The sequence below is a fragment of the Vicugna pacos genome, chromosome 10 (genome assembly GCF_048564905.1).
Source record: "Vicugna pacos chromosome 10, VicPac4, whole genome shotgun sequence".
NCBI lineage: Eukaryota > Metazoa > Chordata > Mammalia > Artiodactyla > Camelidae > Vicugna > Vicugna pacos.
The window spans coordinates 16,995,098-17,012,829 of record NC_132996.1 but is presented as its reverse complement, the minus strand read 5'-3'; the positions used below and the strand labels follow the sequence as shown (position 1 = coordinate 17,012,829).

The 17,732-nt window shown below is 40.1% G+C and overlaps 2 long non-coding RNA genes across 4 annotated transcripts in view; one reads left to right on the top strand and one right to left on the bottom strand.

Annotated features, from left to right (window-relative positions):
- Window positions 1-17,732, bottom strand: part of LOC116282097 (uncharacterized) — a 152,112-nt gene that overhangs the window by 59,553 nt on the left and 74,827 nt on the right. The window contains exon 7 of one of the 3 annotated variants that reach the window (XR_012076469.1): window positions 8,949-9,065. The exons of the other annotated variants lie outside the window; for them this stretch is intronic. This is a non-coding gene — a long non-coding RNA (uncharacterized lncRNA). Of the gene's footprint in view, window positions 1-8,948; window positions 9,066-17,732 lie in introns of those variants that run through there. 3 annotated transcript variants of the gene reach the window in all.
- Window positions 11,300-11,602, top strand: LOC140698947 (uncharacterized). The gene is made up of 2 exons (XR_012076958.1): window positions 11,300-11,376; window positions 11,480-11,602. It is a non-coding gene; the product is annotated as an uncharacterized lncRNA (long non-coding RNA).

The window sequence follows — 17,732 nt, the reverse complement described above, 5'->3', positions numbered from 1 at the left end:
TTTCTCCCATTGTGATGTAAAACCTTCCTCCTCTTTTCTTCTATTAGCAACCAGTACATAGAAGGTAGCAGTCTTTCCTAGAATTGCCTGTTGACCTCAAAGTCTCTTCTGCTGTACTGACCGTTCTTTGAGATCAGGGACTCGAGTCGTTCATTTCCACATCCCTGATGTCTAGCACAGGGTTTGCATCCGTAAGATTAGTATTTATTGAGTCAAAATAGGAAAATAACTCTTACGGGGACACATGCTAATTCTATTCTCAGAACGTTTCTGTAAAGAATTCGTTCCATTCTTATCTTCCTGAAGTACCAGTCTAAAAAGTCGCCTATCTTCTTTTTAAATAAAAGTGCAGCCTTAACAAAACTGATCCTGTTATGCCAAATTTCCCTTTGTCTTCCTTTGCTCGAGCCACTTCCCCCTTTTTTCTTTCTACTTCCTTCTGGTCAGAGTCATCTCTTTCTGTGTCATGATCCTATCTTTATATATATATTTTTTAAATTAGTGACAGTCTTTCTCCTAGAATTTGCATTATTGCAAGCTCCCCAGAAGGCTGCAAAGTGTTCCCCATAACAAGGGAAGCCCATCTGTCTTTCACCTTCTGTGCTGCAGCCCCTTGAGTCACCAGGATATGCAGAACCTCAGCACGGAGTCAGTACATGCTCCCTGTCCCTGCAGGTTACCATCATGCTAGAGTTAGACATGGGGCTAGGAATTACTATAAAGACTGAAGTGCTCCTTGAGCTCAGATTTGGGGAGAGTGTAGGGCTATTTAATATATTCATGAAATCATCTACTTGACAGGCCTCACAGAGCACTGAATCCCATCTTTTCACTTGAAGGAGAGAAGCTGCGTAATTCAAGGGGAAGAGTGTTACCTTTAGAGTCAGGACTTGGCTTTGAGCTCAGTTCTACCACTTACCTGGCTGGCTGCTCCTCTGGCAAATCACCAATATCCACAAGCCTTTGGGTCCTCAACTTCAGGGTAACAGGAGACTTATTCCACCCATCACGTAGCATAGACATACATTTTTTTTTTAAAGAATGTAAAAATACTGCTACTTACTGGGCACTAACTATGTACCAAACACTGATAGGTGCATTTTCTCTTATTTTATTACACGTGAGAAAAACAAGGTTCAGGGAATTGTCACATGGTCACTCTGCCAACACATGGAGAGCCAGGATTCAAACCCAGGTATTTCTGACTCAAAAGTCTTTGTTGTTGTTTTCCACATCATTAAACCAGACTCAAGCTCATGAATCATGCACCGGAAAACATTTTGGCAAAAAAAAGGTAAAGTTCTGCACTACAGAGGACAGTTAGTATTATATAGATGAAGAAACTGAGACCCAGAGAAATGCAGTAACTTCCCTTAGGACTTGGTGGTAAATTTTAATCCAACGAGTACTCAGTGGGGCCAATAGGTGTGCGAGTTACCCAGGAACTAAGGTATAGGTGCATCCAGATGAAAGAGGGAAACCCAACAGAGATGCCACGTACTTAAGACTGTTTCCACATGCTTTCCACTTTGTGGTTGCACCAGACAGTGTGGATGACACAACCTCAGTGAGCTGTCCAGGTCACGAGAGTTTCCAGATTCCTTGTTGTGGGACACGGGAGGCCCTCTGTGACTTGGCCCCAGCATAAGCCTCCAGCTTCATTTCTTGTCAGGCCTCCCCTGCCATCAGTCACCCCCAGACCTCCTCTTCAGTCATAATGAACTGCTTGCAGTGCCTGGCCTGTACCCTCTGGGTTTGTGCTTCAGTGCCCCCGTCCTTTTTAACGGGAATGCACTTTACTCTGAGCACACAGTGAGCACCTACTCATTTTCTAACACTGCTGGAGTGTCAGTTCCTGAATGAAGACTTACCCGGCCTCCCCGCAGCCTCTCCCCACTTTAGATAGAATCAACCATTCTCTCCTTTGGTCCTCTAATGTCACCTCTACATACTTCTGCACTGGGACACATAACGTTTTTATTGCACCAATTTATGTGATAAAACTGTTTATTGACATATCTGTTTTCCACTGTTAACACCTTAAGGGTAAGGACTATCTTATTTGTAACTGTATCTTTAGTCTTTAGTCTTCAGTATGAAGAGCACTTGGGGGGCAGAGCCTGATGGTTGGTTCACTCAACATCTATCTCAATCTGCTTATCTTTTGCCTGCTTCCTCTTCAAAGGCTGGGAAAACTAAATTCCCTTTTTCCAACCTCCCCTACAGCTATTAGGAACTGTGAGGAAAAACAGTGCTGGCCAGTGAGATATAAGCAGAGGTCTTGGGAAGGAGTGAAGAGCTTCTAGGAGAGCGTGTGTATTTCTCATAAAAGGGTCAGAGGGACTGGTGCAAACTATCTTACCTTCATCCTGCCTTGAATACAAACATGATGCTGGTGCTGGAGTGGCACCATATTGCAACCATAAAGGAAGGCCCCAAAGGATCAATAAGCTTCTCTCTAGATTTTTGCTATGTGAGAAAAATGAACCTCCATGAATTCAATTGCTGCTGTTGGGTTGTCTGTTACTTGCAGCTGGAAACATTCTTAAATAACTGAATGAATTAATGTTTGTTGACCAAAAGAGGTAATTCCTTACTTAAATGATAGAAATACTGACTTTTTGTACAAAGATACATATATATAGGATTCATTACAGAATTGCTTGAAGATTAAAAAAAGAAGAAGAAAGAACTTAAATGTCCATTAAGGAACTGATCAATTGCTTTATACCACATTCATCCTCTGGTATATTCTGCAGCCTTTACTGGTATTGAAAGATCTTCAAGTATGATACTAAAGTAACATATCTTAAACATATTTTTAAAGTAACTCACAAAATACTATTAAGAGAATAACTGTATGGTTGTGTAAAAATATACATATGTAGGTATACCTACATATGCATAGAAAAATGTCTTGAAGAAAGACCAAGAAAATGTTAACAGTGATTACTTTTGGGTATTGTGACATAAGCAGTGAGAACTTTGACTTCGTACTTTGTAAACTTGTGTATTGTTTGAATAATTGGCATGTATTTATTTTTATTATGTAGAAAACAGAAAATAACACCTCACTAAAAAAAGACATACAGATGGCAAGTAAGCATATGAAAAGATGCTCAACATCATGTGTCATTAGAGAATTACAAATTAAACAATAATGAGATACTATTACCCATTAGAATGGTGAAAACCCAAAACACTGACACCACTAAATGCTGGTGAGGATGTGAGGATGCGGAGCAAAGGGATCTCTCATCCACTGATGGTCAGAATGCCAAGTGGTACAGCCACTTTGGAAGATAGTTTTAGCAACTGTTTTACAAGACTAAATATACTCTTACCATATGAACCAACAATCATGGTAAACACCAAATTTACCCAAATAAATTAAAAATCATGCCTACACAAAAGCCTGCACATGGATGTTTACAGCAGCTTGGAAGCAACCAACATTCACCTACTTCAGCACTAAAAAGAAATGAGCTATCAAACTGTGAAAAGATAAGGAAGAAACTTAAATGTGTATTGCTAAATGAAAGAAGCCAATCTTAAAAGGCTACATACTATATGATTGCAGCTATGAACATTCTGGAAAAGGCAAAACTACAGAGACAGTAAAAAATAAACAACAAACAACAAAAACAACAACAACAACAAAAACCCAGTGATTCCAGGGGTTAGAAGATAGGGAGGAATGAATAGGTGTATCACAGAGGATTTTTTAGGCAGTAAAACTATAATGGGGATCCATGTCATTATACATTTGTCAAAACTCAGAGAATTTACACCACCAAGAGTGAACCCTAATGTGAACTGTGGACTTTGGGTGATAATGATGTGTCAGTGTAGGTTCATCAATGGTAGTAAAAGTACAACTCTGGTGGGGGATGTTAATAGTTGGGGAGGCTATGTATGTGTTACTGGGGGAATTTTCTGTACTTTCTGCTCAATTTTGCTGAATCTAAAACTGTTCTAAAAAAATAAAGTCTATTTTTTTAAAGCAGAGGAAAAAAAATCAATTCAAGACTTAACCCAACATATTTGTTCAATTTTTATTATGTACAGCATAATAGCCCAGGTTCCATGAGGGTACAGTGATAACTGAAACATAGTTCCTGTTCTCCAGAAGCTTAAACATAATACGGTGAAGACAAAGAACTATATTGTACTATAAAGTAGAATTTCTAAAGTGCTATAATAAAGACATAAAAACAGATTATGAGATTCCAGAGAAAGGAATGATTCACTCTATTCTGATTAGGGGGAATTTTAGAACACTTGACTGAGGTGAGAGCATAGTGTTGGATCCTGAAACATAAATTCTGTCACTAAATAGACATAGAAGAGGAAGAGCACTCTAGACAGAGGGGAACAACACGAGCAAAGACATGAAGGCATCAAATGGCTTATTTTATGTGAGAAATGGTGGCTGCCAGTGTTGATGTAATGCCAGATAAAGAGAGAGATCCAGTGGGAAATACAATTGGGAAAGAAAGTTTGGGTAAAGGCACACAATATCTTGTATACTTCATGCTAAGTTCTTTATATTAATAAGATAAAGGATGTCAGCACGGATTGGCTGGTAGATTGGGTCTACTGCCCTGCAATAGACAGGGGTAAAGAGGCGTAGACCTCAGTCCGGGAGGTCTGGGCCAATGTTCAGAAACGATGGACCCTGGCAAGGCAGCACTCAGGAGCATGCCACTGGGGCTTCCAGGAGGAAGCATGACTGGGGTTGCACCAACACCCAACTAAGAACATCTACTGCTTTTTGGCTCAGAGCAGCTCTGCCCTTCCTGCTCAGCCTTTCTCTGGCTGGCCAGAACTCCTATAGTTAAAAATCAGGCTTGGGGGTGAAGGGGTTGGTGAAATGGGTGAAGAAAGTTAGAAGGTACAGACTTCCTGGTATAAAATAAATGTCATGGGGATGTAACGTACATCATGGTGACTATAGTTACTAAAACTGTATCATATTTTTGAAAGTTAGAGTAGATCTTAAAAGTTCTCATCACAAGAAAAAGAAATTCTGTAACTGTGTATGATGATGGATGTTAACTAAACTTACTCTGGTGATTATTTTGCAATACATACAAATACTGAATTATGATGTTGTATACCTGAAACTAATATACTGTATATCAATTACATCTTAATTTTTAAAACTCATGCTTTCTCATGCTTGCTGTTCTCTTTCAGAGTCACCTTCTCTATCTAGACAGGGGAGATTTGTGGGGATCTCTGGTGAAAGTCTCTTTTTTTAATTGAACTATAGTTGACTTACAATGTGTTAGTCTCTAGTGTACAGAATAGTGATTCAGTTTTTTATATAAATATATATATTTTCATAATAGATTTTTACATAATAGGTTATTACAAGCTATTGAATACAGTTCCCTGTGCTATACAGTAGGATTTTATTTATTTTATATACAGTAGTTGGTATCTGAAAATCCCAAACCCCCCCTCTCTTTCCTCCCTGATAACCATAAGTTTGTTTTCTATGTCTAAGAGTCTGTTTCTCTTTTGTAAATAAGTTGACTTGTGTCATTTTTTTTTAGATTCTACATATAAGTGGTATCACATGGTATTAGCCTTTCTTTGACTGACTTAGTACGATAATCTCTAGGTCTATCCATGTTGCTGCAAATGGCATTATTTCATTCTTTTTTGTGGCTGAGTAATATTCCATTGTATATACATACTGCATCTTATTTATCCATTCATTCGTCAATGGACATTTAGGTTGCTTCCATGTCTTGGAGACTGTAAACAGTGCTGCTGTGAACACTGAGGTGCATGTATCTTTTCAAAATAGTTTTTGTCTTTTTGGATATATGCCCAGGAGTGGGATTGCTGGATAAAATGGTAATTCTATTTTTAGTCTTTCCTCTTCTTTTCTTTTTTTTTTAACTTTTTTTTTGTTGAGTTATAGTCATTTTACAATGTTGTGTCAAATTCCAATGTAGAGCACAATTTTTCAGTTATACATGAACGTACATATATTCATTGCCACTTTATTTTTTTCACTATGAGCTACCACAAGATCTTGTATAATGTTTCCCTGTGCTATACAGAATATTTTTAGTTTTTTTAAGGAAACTCCATACTGTTTTCCATAATGTCTGCAGCAAACTACATTCCCACTAACAATGTAGAAGGGTCCCCTTTTCTCCACACCCTCTCCAGCATTTATCATTTGTGGACTTTTTAAAGATGCTCCTTCTGACTGGTGTGAGGGGATACCTCATTATAGTTTTGATTTGAATTTCTCTGATAATCAGAGATATTGAGCATCTTTTTTTTTTCTTAAAGAGTTGTCTCTTTTTTAGTGTTTTATTTATTTATTATTGTATTATTTAATTATTTTATTTTGGGGGAGGTAATTAAGTTTATTTATTTTTAGAGGAGTCCTAGGGATTGAACCCAGGACCTCACACATGCTAAGCATGTGCTCTACCACTTGAGCTATACCCTCCTGCCTTGAGCATCTTTTTATGTGCCTATTGGCCATCTATATTTCTTCATTGGAGAAATGTCTGTTTAGGTCTTCTGCCCATTTTTTGATTGGGTTGTTTGCTGCTTTGTTATTTGAGTTGTATAAGCTGTCTGTATATTCTGGAAATTAAGCCCTTGTCAGTCAAATCATTTGCAAATGTTTTCTTCCAGTTCGTGGGAGTCTCTTCCTCCCTTCCTCCCTCCCTCCCTTCCTCCCTGCCTCCCTTCCTTCCTTCCTTCCTTCCCTCCTTCCTTCCTTCCTTCCCTCCTTCCTTCCTTCCTTCCCTTCCCTTCCCTTCCTTCCCTCCCTCCCTTCTTTTTTTCTTTTCTTTCCTTCCTTCCTTCTCTTTGTTTCCTTCTTTCCTTCTTCCCTTCCTTCTTTCTTTCTTCCCTCCCTCCCCCTCTTCTAGGAGTTGAGTAAGGGACCTGGCACTCTCTGATCATCTGTAATCCAATCAAGGAGTTTGTACTTTTGAATCACCCTAAATTCTCATGACTGTAGTCTTCTAAGGTCCTGACCTTAAATTACTATGTTACTTTTTCTCCAATGTTCTTTCTGTGTTCCTGGCTGATCCCCAATTGTTCCAAAACTTACTGGTTTAATGGCTTGGCTCTGCTGTTCGACTTTACTCTTAGTTTTAGCCTCAGAAACCTAAAAATAAGAGCTTGTCACCTAATATGGACTGAGCTCCTTGTTCCTAAACTACTTGTAATCTAAGCAGGGATGCATGATTTATAAACATTAAACAAAATGAAATATTGGATAGAATTAAACTCTAAGATACATTAGCTGGTAAAGAAAAGGAAGTAAGATTTGGTGGAAAGAAAACTAAAGCCAGGACATCTGGGATCTAGTTCTAGTTGTCACCAACTGGTTGCAGAATTGGCCAAGTCTCTGAACTTCAACCATAAAATTGGATTCTATATGATTTAGAACATAGAACTCCATGACTAAGTGCTATGTGGGCGGGAAAAGAGAGAGAGAGAACTGTTTGGGTGGCATTTATTGGGTAAGCCTTCCAGGGTGGGGTGGGGGAGAATGGAATTTAAGATGAGTCTTAAGGATGAGTGGGGTTTTTGTTTGGGGACATGCAGTTGAGCACATTTGCCAAGTTGGAGGCAAAATCATTAGTCAAATAGGGAGGTAGGAAGGACTGGAGTGGTTTATAGCACAGTAAACATGCAGGCCTGAACACAAGAGCTGGGATGCAGTGGGAGAGGGCTGGATGGGCAAGTGATGGAGGATGCTGGACACGAGACTGAAGGGTAGTAGAAGATCCTTGAGGAGGGAAGAGTGGTCTGGGATCAGTGGGCAGGATGGATTAATAAGAGAATATATTGGAGGAGAGTAGATTGTGACAATGGCCCAAGTCTTAGTTAAGTAAATTTGGACTAGAATTGCTGAAGTGTGAGCTGAGAGCATTTTGAAATCTGAGAGGTATTTTGCAAGAGAGATTAAATAAAGAAGAAAAGAAGAGGAAGCAGTCCAAGGTCGCCACCACAGGTGGAAGGGTACTTCTTTGGGGAAGAGTTGGTGTGCTGGGAAGTTTCATAGTTTCATTTGTAGACATGAATATGTCTGAATAGTTTTACTGGAAGTCTTCTAAGATGAGCACATCTTTGTAGGCAGTTAGGAATGAGAATATGATTGTCAGGACCAGATACAGAGGGTTTTTTAAATCCTTCACACCAACGCAGTAGTTGAAACCCTAAAAGTGGATACTGTGTATGAAGAAGAATATTACAAAGAGATAGACATACAGATAAAGTATTGGAAGGCAAAAAAGGAATCGTAAATCTTTACAATTCTCAGATATTCTAATTTAGCTTTTGTTGTATTATTTATTGCATCTCTTAATGGTACTTATTTCACAAATCTCTCTCTCTCTCTCTCTCTTTTTTTTGGGGTGGGGGCATAAATGTTAGCAATCTTTTCCTCTCTGGATACCTGTATTAGTAAAATAGGTTAGTTTATACTTACACTCAAAGTCTCAGTGGCTGAAAGAGTCCTTCTCCTTCACTGTACATGTATGTCACTACCACTCACATTTTATTAGTCAAAGTCACATAGCCACATCAATCTTCCAACGAGGTGGGAAGTGCAAAATCACCATGTGCGTTGATGGAGGGAGTGAATGAATAGCTCTAAGTAACCATAATAGAAAACTTTACTCCTTAGACCTCTATCTGCAACCATGCCTCCTCTTGCCTTTTATGTGTATCATCACTGAAATGTTCCTGGTATTGACATTTTACAACCAACGGTACTACAGCATAATTCCCATGTGAACTAGTTATTTCTGCTCTGTTCTCTTTGTTTTTTCCTTCTTTTGATGCTAAGCCTTCCATTGGTTCCATGGTTGGCTCTTTTCCCTTCCTTTCCCTATTCTTGGAACTAAAGAGATTCAAGAAAATGCTACACCCATAATCAAAACAATCTTTACCCCTCTCTCTTCTGTCTGTGGTTCCGCTTCTCCTCCTTTTTCACAAGAATAAATTCCTTCCTCTGGGTCCTGCCACACTTCCTTCTTCTACTTGCTCACTTCCTTATCACTCAGAGTTTAAAGCTGTCAAAGAGCAAAACAACAAGTTGACAAGTAATAGATATTACTCAGTCCACTATTTAGTCTGTCTGACATTAATTAGCTGCTTGCCCTGATTCTCACAGCCTGCGCACATCTCATAAATTGTTGACTGGATTATTTCTGATCACAATTAATCTTTTTTCCATGAGAACCCCATAGAATGTTGTCTGAAACTCTAATATGATTATCACAGTCTGCCTGTCTCAGGGTTATTTTTGTATATGCTCCCGCACTAAATCATGACATTCTTACAGATTAAGATGTAATTTGCACATAGTAGATACTCAAGAATTGTTAATTCACTGATGAAGCTTGTATTTGACTGAAGTGACCACTGGTTTTCATAACATTTGGATACATCTTGATTCAGCAATTGGTACTTATTAGACTCTTGCTCATGTTTAGGGAAAAAGGAATATACATTATCTGTCTGTTGATGACCTCTCAACTCACATATTAAAGTTTCTTTACAATTCATACCTACATTTACCTCTCAGAAGGCTTTGAAAAATAGGTGTATGAGGCAGTAAATTCATTCATTCATTCATTGATTTATTTAATAGTCACTTAATGAGTACCTATTGTGAGCTAATAAGACATGGTGACCTCTTTCAAAATATGGGAGCAGGTGGGAGACAGACAAGTAAAGCAATTGCTACAGTGTGATAAATGCTGTGGCTTAGAGGAAAAGCATCTAAATTAGACTGGAACTTCTTGGGAGATAGGACCCCTGAAACTAACTTTGAGGTTAAGAGAAAGAGATAGCTAGGGAATTGAGGGGGGTGAAACACGAGCTCTTTATGAGAAGGAAACATGCCATGTGCAAACACTGAGATGGGAATTTAAATTACTTGCTCCAGAAACTGCTCAAGAAATTCAACACCACAGAAACATAACCTACAAATTGAAGGATGGCCAGAGACAAAGCTAGAAAGATGAGCAGGTGTCAGATCTAAAAGGGCTTGTGTGCCAAACTAAGGAAATTTGATTTCAAAGCTATGGAACATGTCTGAACTCTGGCCAGGCAAAGGGGATCAAGGATGTCATTCTGGGATTATAGTTCCAGAATCTGGATCTCATTATGGGTAGGGTGAGACTTTCCCATAAGGTATAGAAAACAGAACTCAGAGGATTTGAAAGCAAGGGCCCAAGGATAAATATATGCTTAATTCAAAGTAAAGAGGAAAAAAGATAAAATTAACATGAAACATGAACTGAAGGTACTAGAATAGAGCAAAGAGGTCAAAATAGAAGGCCAGAGGCACAGGCTGACGTGATTTTGTAAAGCTTCCTCGCCCCTTTTTCAGTTCCCCCAGCCGGGTCTCCAGGTGGGAGAGGAATACTCTGAACCAGTTTGGACCTGAGACGCTTCAAGGATTTTCAGCAGGAGTGCTAGCAACCATTGCTCTCTTCTTAACTCTAGGCACACAGCGTCTTGTCAGGTCCTGTGAGCCCTTCCCCACTTGTGTCTGACCCAGAGTAAGTACTCAACAAGAATTCAGCGAATGATATGGACTTCCAGCTTCTGGAACTTCCAGCTAACTGTTGAGCACAGGAATGCTTCTGTTTAAATATTCATGTTTCGTGAGTATCATGCCACGAGAAAACTGATTTCATACAAACCCACAAGAACTTGTTCTTCTCTTTTACTTATTTTAATAAATGTCAACTAAAATCATATTTTTTACAAGTCATTCAAATGGAAAACTAAACTTTTTTCAACAGTGTCTCAGACATGCAGCTTTAATCATACGCATTGAGAAATAAAACAACAGAAAAGAAACCCCTCAAAAGAACCAAGTAAAATATAAGAACAATATAACACAAGTGGTTTAGCAGTAATGGGGTGTAAGTCTCCATAACAACAGTAATCCAGAAACAGATGATTGTAAAACATAAGTTTTAACAATACAAAGCTGTTCACAAATCTGTATGTATGTATGTATGCGTGAGTTACAATCATAACTAAAGTTGGGGGGCTGAAGTCAGTGGTGGCAGTAACAAAAGCTCGAATCTCCTGGGGAGAAGCCTCACCACGTGCCTGCCACGCTAAAGTTGGAGGAGAATCAGGTTAAGCTTTGGTCTAGCCCACTCGGAGAGAAGGCTTTAAATAAACAGAGGAGTTGAACAGGGTGTGACCAGCTTGTACACATGTCACAATGGTGCCATCATGAGACAAGTCCATGTAATATAAAAAGCAAGGGAGGAAATATAAACTCCAAGTGAAGATTAAACTGCTAAGAGCTGCAGAGCCTCCTGAACTATTACCCTTTTCCCACAGCATGGGTATCAGGTATACCTTGTGATGTGATGTGCCTTGTAAATTGAGTCAGCTGGCATTTAAATCCCTACTATGATTCTTTCTGTCTCATATGTATATGAACTTTCTGTCTTAGATTTCAGGATGATTTCCTCATACTTAACAACATCACCAGAGAACAGGAATCAGCATTGTTTCTCTGCAATGATATCCCTTGTGGTATAATATAATAATAGTAATAATAAAAAAATAAAATTTTTGGTCTTTGTCTCCTGTTCCTGGCACACAGCTCCTTGGAGTGATGAGTGTCTTTTGTATACTAGCGAAATGACTGGTGGCTGGGGCCCTGCAGAAATCCCCTTCAGGATGGGGTGGCAGAGGGTAGGTGAGTGGCCAGAAAGGCCAAACCTTGATTAGAAGCTTGGAACTTTCAGCCCCAAACCCCAACCTCCAGGCAGGGGAGAAGGGCTGAAGACTGAGTTCTGTCACCGAGGGCCAGTGATTGCATCAGTCATGCCCATATAATGAAACCTTCATAAAAACTCCTGAACAGTGGGGTTTGGATAGCTTTCAAGTTGGTGAACACATCGAGGTGCTAAGAGAGTAACCTACAACAACCCCAGGGGGACAGAAGCTCCTGCTCTCAGGACCCTTCTGGACCTCGCACTGTGTATTCCTTCATCTGGCTGTTCATTTGTATCCTTTATAATAAACCAGTAAACATTGAGCAAAGTGACTTCCTGAGTTCTGTGAGCCAGTCTAGCAATTATTGAACCTGAGGAGAGGGTAGCAGGATGCCCTGATTTACAGCCGGCTGGTCAGAAGTACAGGTGATCTGATACTTGTGACTGGCATCTGAAGTGAAGGCAGTCTTGTGTGTCTAACACTAACTCCGGATAAGTTAGCATCAGAATAGAATGAATTGTAGGACACCCAATTGGTATCCAAAAATTGGTTGGTATGAGGAAAAAAAACATACATTTCACACCAGAAGTGGTACAAGTAAAAACAACTCACCCCTGGTTAAATACATCTTTCTAATCCTACTATTCTACCTATATGTTGAAAAGTTAGTAGCGGGCAACACCTCATAGGTGTGTAATCGTAAGTCTGGAGTAAAGCTTTGGTGAGTACAGATGTGAATCTGGGCTTTTTTTTTTTTTCCCCTCAAACATTCCAGGTCCAGATTTAATGCTGCTCTGTTCTTTCTCCTCCATTACTCTTCACTTTCTTGAAGTAAATTTCAAGTTAATTTGCTGCTTTGGGAAGTTGGTATTAACCCCACTCAATTAATTCACTACTTTGTTCTGTCAAATACTCCATTTTCTAACACATTCTGCAAGGCCAGAGAGCCAAGGAATTGTTTAAGCTTTGAAGACACGGCCAAGTTTGCCAGGATTTTAGGGAATCACTCAGGCCAGAGGCTAAGGAGAAGACGACTGGAGGAAAGGGGCCACGTAGTGCAGCGCACAAAAGCATGGGTTCTGGAGGCAGCCAACATCGGTTCCAAATCCAGTTTCGAGCAATTATTGGCTGTATAATCCTGAACAAGTTACTTATCCTCTCCAGGCTGGCATTCCTTTATCAAGAGCAACAGTAATGGCTTTCAATTAAGTTGTGTTTACAAAGTGCTTAGTATAAAGACCCGCACATAGTAAGCACTCACAAATGGCAACCGTTACGTTTAATAGCCATGTTGTTCTGGGAATGTTTTTCAGTTGGGTCTTTGCTTGATTTTATACTCCTTCTTGTCAGCATCTATCTCTTTTATTTCCCATTTTGGGCACCTGATACAATGTCTGTCTCCTAGTCCTGACTAGAAGGTTATCCAAATGCCATCCCATTACACCTGTGGGGCAACCTTATGTCAAAGGAATGTAGAGCAGGAGGAGTTGGTTCTTGACACACGTCCTTCTTTCAGTGCCCTTGAGACCCTACCTACTTTAGGCTTCCTCTTCTTTCTCATATCTCATTCAGTCCACCCACCCACATCACTCCTGTCCTGCCCCTCAAGAAAGAGTGCTTCATTAAAATCTGCTTTGCCACGTCATGTACTTTCCAGCTCACTCTGCTAACTAATTCATTCAATGTATTCAACAAACGTTTACTGAGTGCTTACAACATGCTACGAGCTGGGGAAACAAAATGAAAGCAGTGCAGCCTTTATTCTCCAGTAATTCATATTCCACTTACGTTATGATAGAATAAGTGCTATGATCAGGGATTCTCAGCCCCAGAATTACAACCATCTGTCAATTTTTTAAAATTACAAATGCTATGTCCTACCTAATTTAGTAAACTGAGTGGGACTCAGATGAAAACATTTTTGAAATCTTCCTCAAAGATTTTACTAAACAGCCAAAGAAGGACCAAAGGAATGTTGCTGAGTGTGAAAAGATGACAAGAATATGGAAGTGTTGGGTGGACATCATGTTGGAGGTTAAAATTGTATGTGCCAGGATAAGTATTTTCTAGGAGGGAGAAGATAATTCCAGGAAAAGGAAAAGCATAAAGCCTAAACCTAAAGCCTTTGAATATGATCAATATAATTTTTACTAACATTCCCGTGGAAGAGAGAAGACTCATTTATAAATAACACTTATGCATATTAGCTGTAAAGTGCTAGGGGGAAATGTCCTTACTTTTGTTCATCAATGCAGTTAATACATAGTATAGCAACCATTTTGTTTTCATGGTTAGTTTCTTCTATAAATTATAAGCCCTCTCAGGAGAGAAACATGTGACTTAGTCTATATAACCCCACAACTGGTACATAGGTAGGTTTCTCAACCCATGTTTGTTGAATGAATGAATGATGGTCTCTATGGCATGATCTTTTTTTTAGTGTCCATAAAGTTTTACTGCAACATAGTCATGCTCATTCACTTACATATAATCTGTGGCTACTTTCACATTACAACAGCAAAGTTGAGTAGTTGTATCAGAGATCACATGTTTCACAAAGTCTAAAATATTTACTATCTGGCCTTTCACAGAAAAAATTTGCCTGCCCTTGCTGTCCAATAGTAACTTTCTGCAATAATGAAAGTGTTCTATGACCTTTCCTGTCCAATCCAGTAGCCACAAGACACATATGGTTATTTAAATTTAAGTTAAAATTAAGTGAAATGTAAAATTTATTTCCTCAATTGCTCTAGCCACAGTTCAGTGGCTCGATGGCCACATGTGGCTAGTGGCTGTTCATACTGGACAGCAGAAGTCTATGTCATGATCTTAATAATAGGAATTTCAAGTCAAGTAAGAGAGGAGATATTTAGGGGCAAGCTAGCCTCTCTATTCTACTTGCAAAACATGATAGTGATCACCTGTTCTTTGTCTATGGCTTGTGGCCCTGGTTTGAAATATCTAAAACTTAAGTATCTAAAATCTGACAAGAATTTATGGAGATTCTATTATACACCAGGCCCTCACCCACTATTTTCAAAGTGATATGAATTAATTTCTTGGTACTTACAAGTTAATATTAGGGAAGGGAAGATCGTTTTTAATGAATACCAATCATACACTTGGTACTTTTATCTATCTATAGATCTGATCTATAAAATATCATGCAATTTTTAGTCCTTGTATCAATCTTGAAAATAATCTTCCCTCTACCATCACCATCTTTACAGATAAGGAGACAGATGCTTGAAGATACAAGGTCCAAGATCATGGGGTGAATGTACAGAAGCACCAGAATCTGGACATGTTAGAAGCAGTGGAAGTTTCAGGGCAGAGACTGGGTAATGACCCAGATGGAAGGACTCTCCTCAACACCGGAAAGGCATCAGATGTTCTAGATGGGCAGGAATTCTCTTTAGTCAGACACTGAGTAGAGCAACTCAAATATTCTCTAACTCAGGCTGGAGGGAAGGCACCCCCAAGTTTCTTGACTAAGTTCTTTACGATACTGAGAAAATGCATCTAATAAAAATTTAACTGTGTGGAGGCTAGGAAAGCCCAAAAGCAAGATTAGTCACTTTGTGAGAACAGTAGCTGCAACTCTGACTGTCCAGGACTCCCCTCTTCAGGGCAGGCAGCCTCAGCAAGCAGCACCACATGGTTGAGGACAGGAGGCCTGAACTCAATTGGTCAGTGTTAAACTGCATGATCACCAAGTGTGACTGGGAGCCACAGCAGGAAGAGAGCAGAGCCCGTGAGGCAGTGAAACTGGGAGAAGGGCACTCCAGCTTCTGGTCATTTCATGTAGACCTGGGATGAGTGAGGCCATCCTAAGACTCTGCTGGGGAAGGAGAAACATGGGGGACCAGGGTCCCTGAATTCTGGCCTGGGTGCCATTTTGCTTCCTTAGGTGACTTTGCATTCACTTGTCGTCATCCATTATGTACTGGGTTGTTGTTGTTTTAATCAAATCTGAGTTCTGCTGGTGTCTGTATTCTATCCACATTTATTCTTATTTAGTGAAGTTGAAAATAAATACTTTAACAGTGTTCATTTGGCAAGGTAGTACAACAAAATGGTTGAAGTTTGGGCTCAGGAGGTAGAAGGGCTCAAATCTCCACTCTGCCATTTACTATCTATTTGCCTGTGGGCAAATTCCTTAACCTTGATTTCATTAAGCCTCAAGGGAGAGAGGGAAAAAAAAGACAACAACCCTGAGGGAACGAAAGTACAGATTTTGGGCTTCTTATCTGTTTAGAGTTTGAGTTATGCATGTAGGCTGTAGGCTACAAACCTTTTAACTTGCTGAACACTGAACTTAGAATATGCCTGAGATGACAGAATTAGAAGTGGAGCCCAATAAATTGTTGTTAGGATTAAACAAGATGAATGTAAAGTTCTTAGGTCAGTAATCCTCAATAAATGCTGTTATTATTATTATTATTATTATTATTATTACTATTATTATTATTATTACTATTGCTTTAAAGTTCAGAAAGCATTATCACATGTATTTGCTCATTGGAATTACTCAGTGTTGACACACAATGCGAGTAAGGGATGCAAAAGCAGATTAATAGGGGGAGAGAGAAATTGGTAAAGGAGAGAAATTTTCCTCTTCCTTCCTCTGGCATCTCATGTTAGATGAAGTCTACAAACTGTCCCAAAGCTCTTGAGTCTCATGTGCCCTCCTCCTCCCCCCTCCCTTCTTCTTAGCTTCATGGTTGGAATGTCCTGACATGGGGCACTGTCCTAGCACAGCCCCCTTTCCACTTGGTTTAGCCATCAAACCTTTCTCCATCTTACTCAGAAAACAGCTGAGCCTTTTTGAGGGCAGCAAGAGCACAGCCCACGGTGCTTGCTCTCTAAGTGGGGCCTCTCTCTGGAGGAAATGCCCAGTGCAGGGGTGAGGACTCGGCAAAAGCCCCCGTGTCACCCACAGGGTTTCGTCCTTTCGAGGCTTCTCCTGTTTGTGGCTGGGGAAATCCAGCTCAGTCATCTCTGAAAACCTTCGAATTAAGAACATGAGCCTCCACTATGGCTGCATTTGGTGGGGAGAGGTGATGGAGGCAACTGTCCCCACCCACACCCTACCTTCCAGGCTCATCTACTCAAACCCTCCAAAATGCCCTATCCTCTCTGAGAAAAATATACCATCCTTATAAATCCCCCAAATTAGTCAGAATGACAGACTCAGCCTTCGGAAGAGTGTATGCAGTTATGTTTGGCATCCTCTTTCCATAAAGTCCGCTGGTCACCAGTCACCTATGAAAGATGATCACCCCCTCAGCTTGCTTCTCCTCCTACACTCCTGAGAACAGCACATGAAGAGACAGGCAGGTCTGGCTCAACCCCTTGTAGGCCACTTAAAACAAGCTTAACTGGTAGAATACAATTAATAACCAGCATTAGATCAGCACTAGACTGTTAAAGCTGAAAATTCTCTGTGCCGCCAAAGTTCGAATCTTCTGACTGCCCTCCACCTCACTCATGGTTGCTGACACGATCAAGAATCTTTCTGCTGACACTTCTATCTACAGCCTCCACCAGTGTGGCCTCTGACCCACTTGTGCCCCTGGCTTTTGTCTTGGACCACAGCTGAGGGCTCTACTTCTCAGCCCTGCTATCTCAGGCACATTCTCAATTGAGTGTTCAGAGACTAAAAAATTGTGTACCCCACAGCCTACATGCAGAGCACTCAAGTTCTAAGCTGGCAGGAAGTCTGATATCTGTACTTTAGTTCCCTTGGGTTGCTGTCTTTTTATTCTCCCTGATCCAATGTATTGACCCTGGCTATCATGGTTTTTTCCCCAGGAAATGGAACTGACTTTAGGGTTGGTGCCCTTAGAAGATTCTCCCCCATCTCTTCTTCCTACTGATTTATGGAAACTCCATCCTGCCCAATAGTGCTGCTGTAACAGGCTGGAGAGTGGCCCCCCAAAGATATTCCTGGAATCTGAAAATTTTGCCTTATTTGGAAAAAG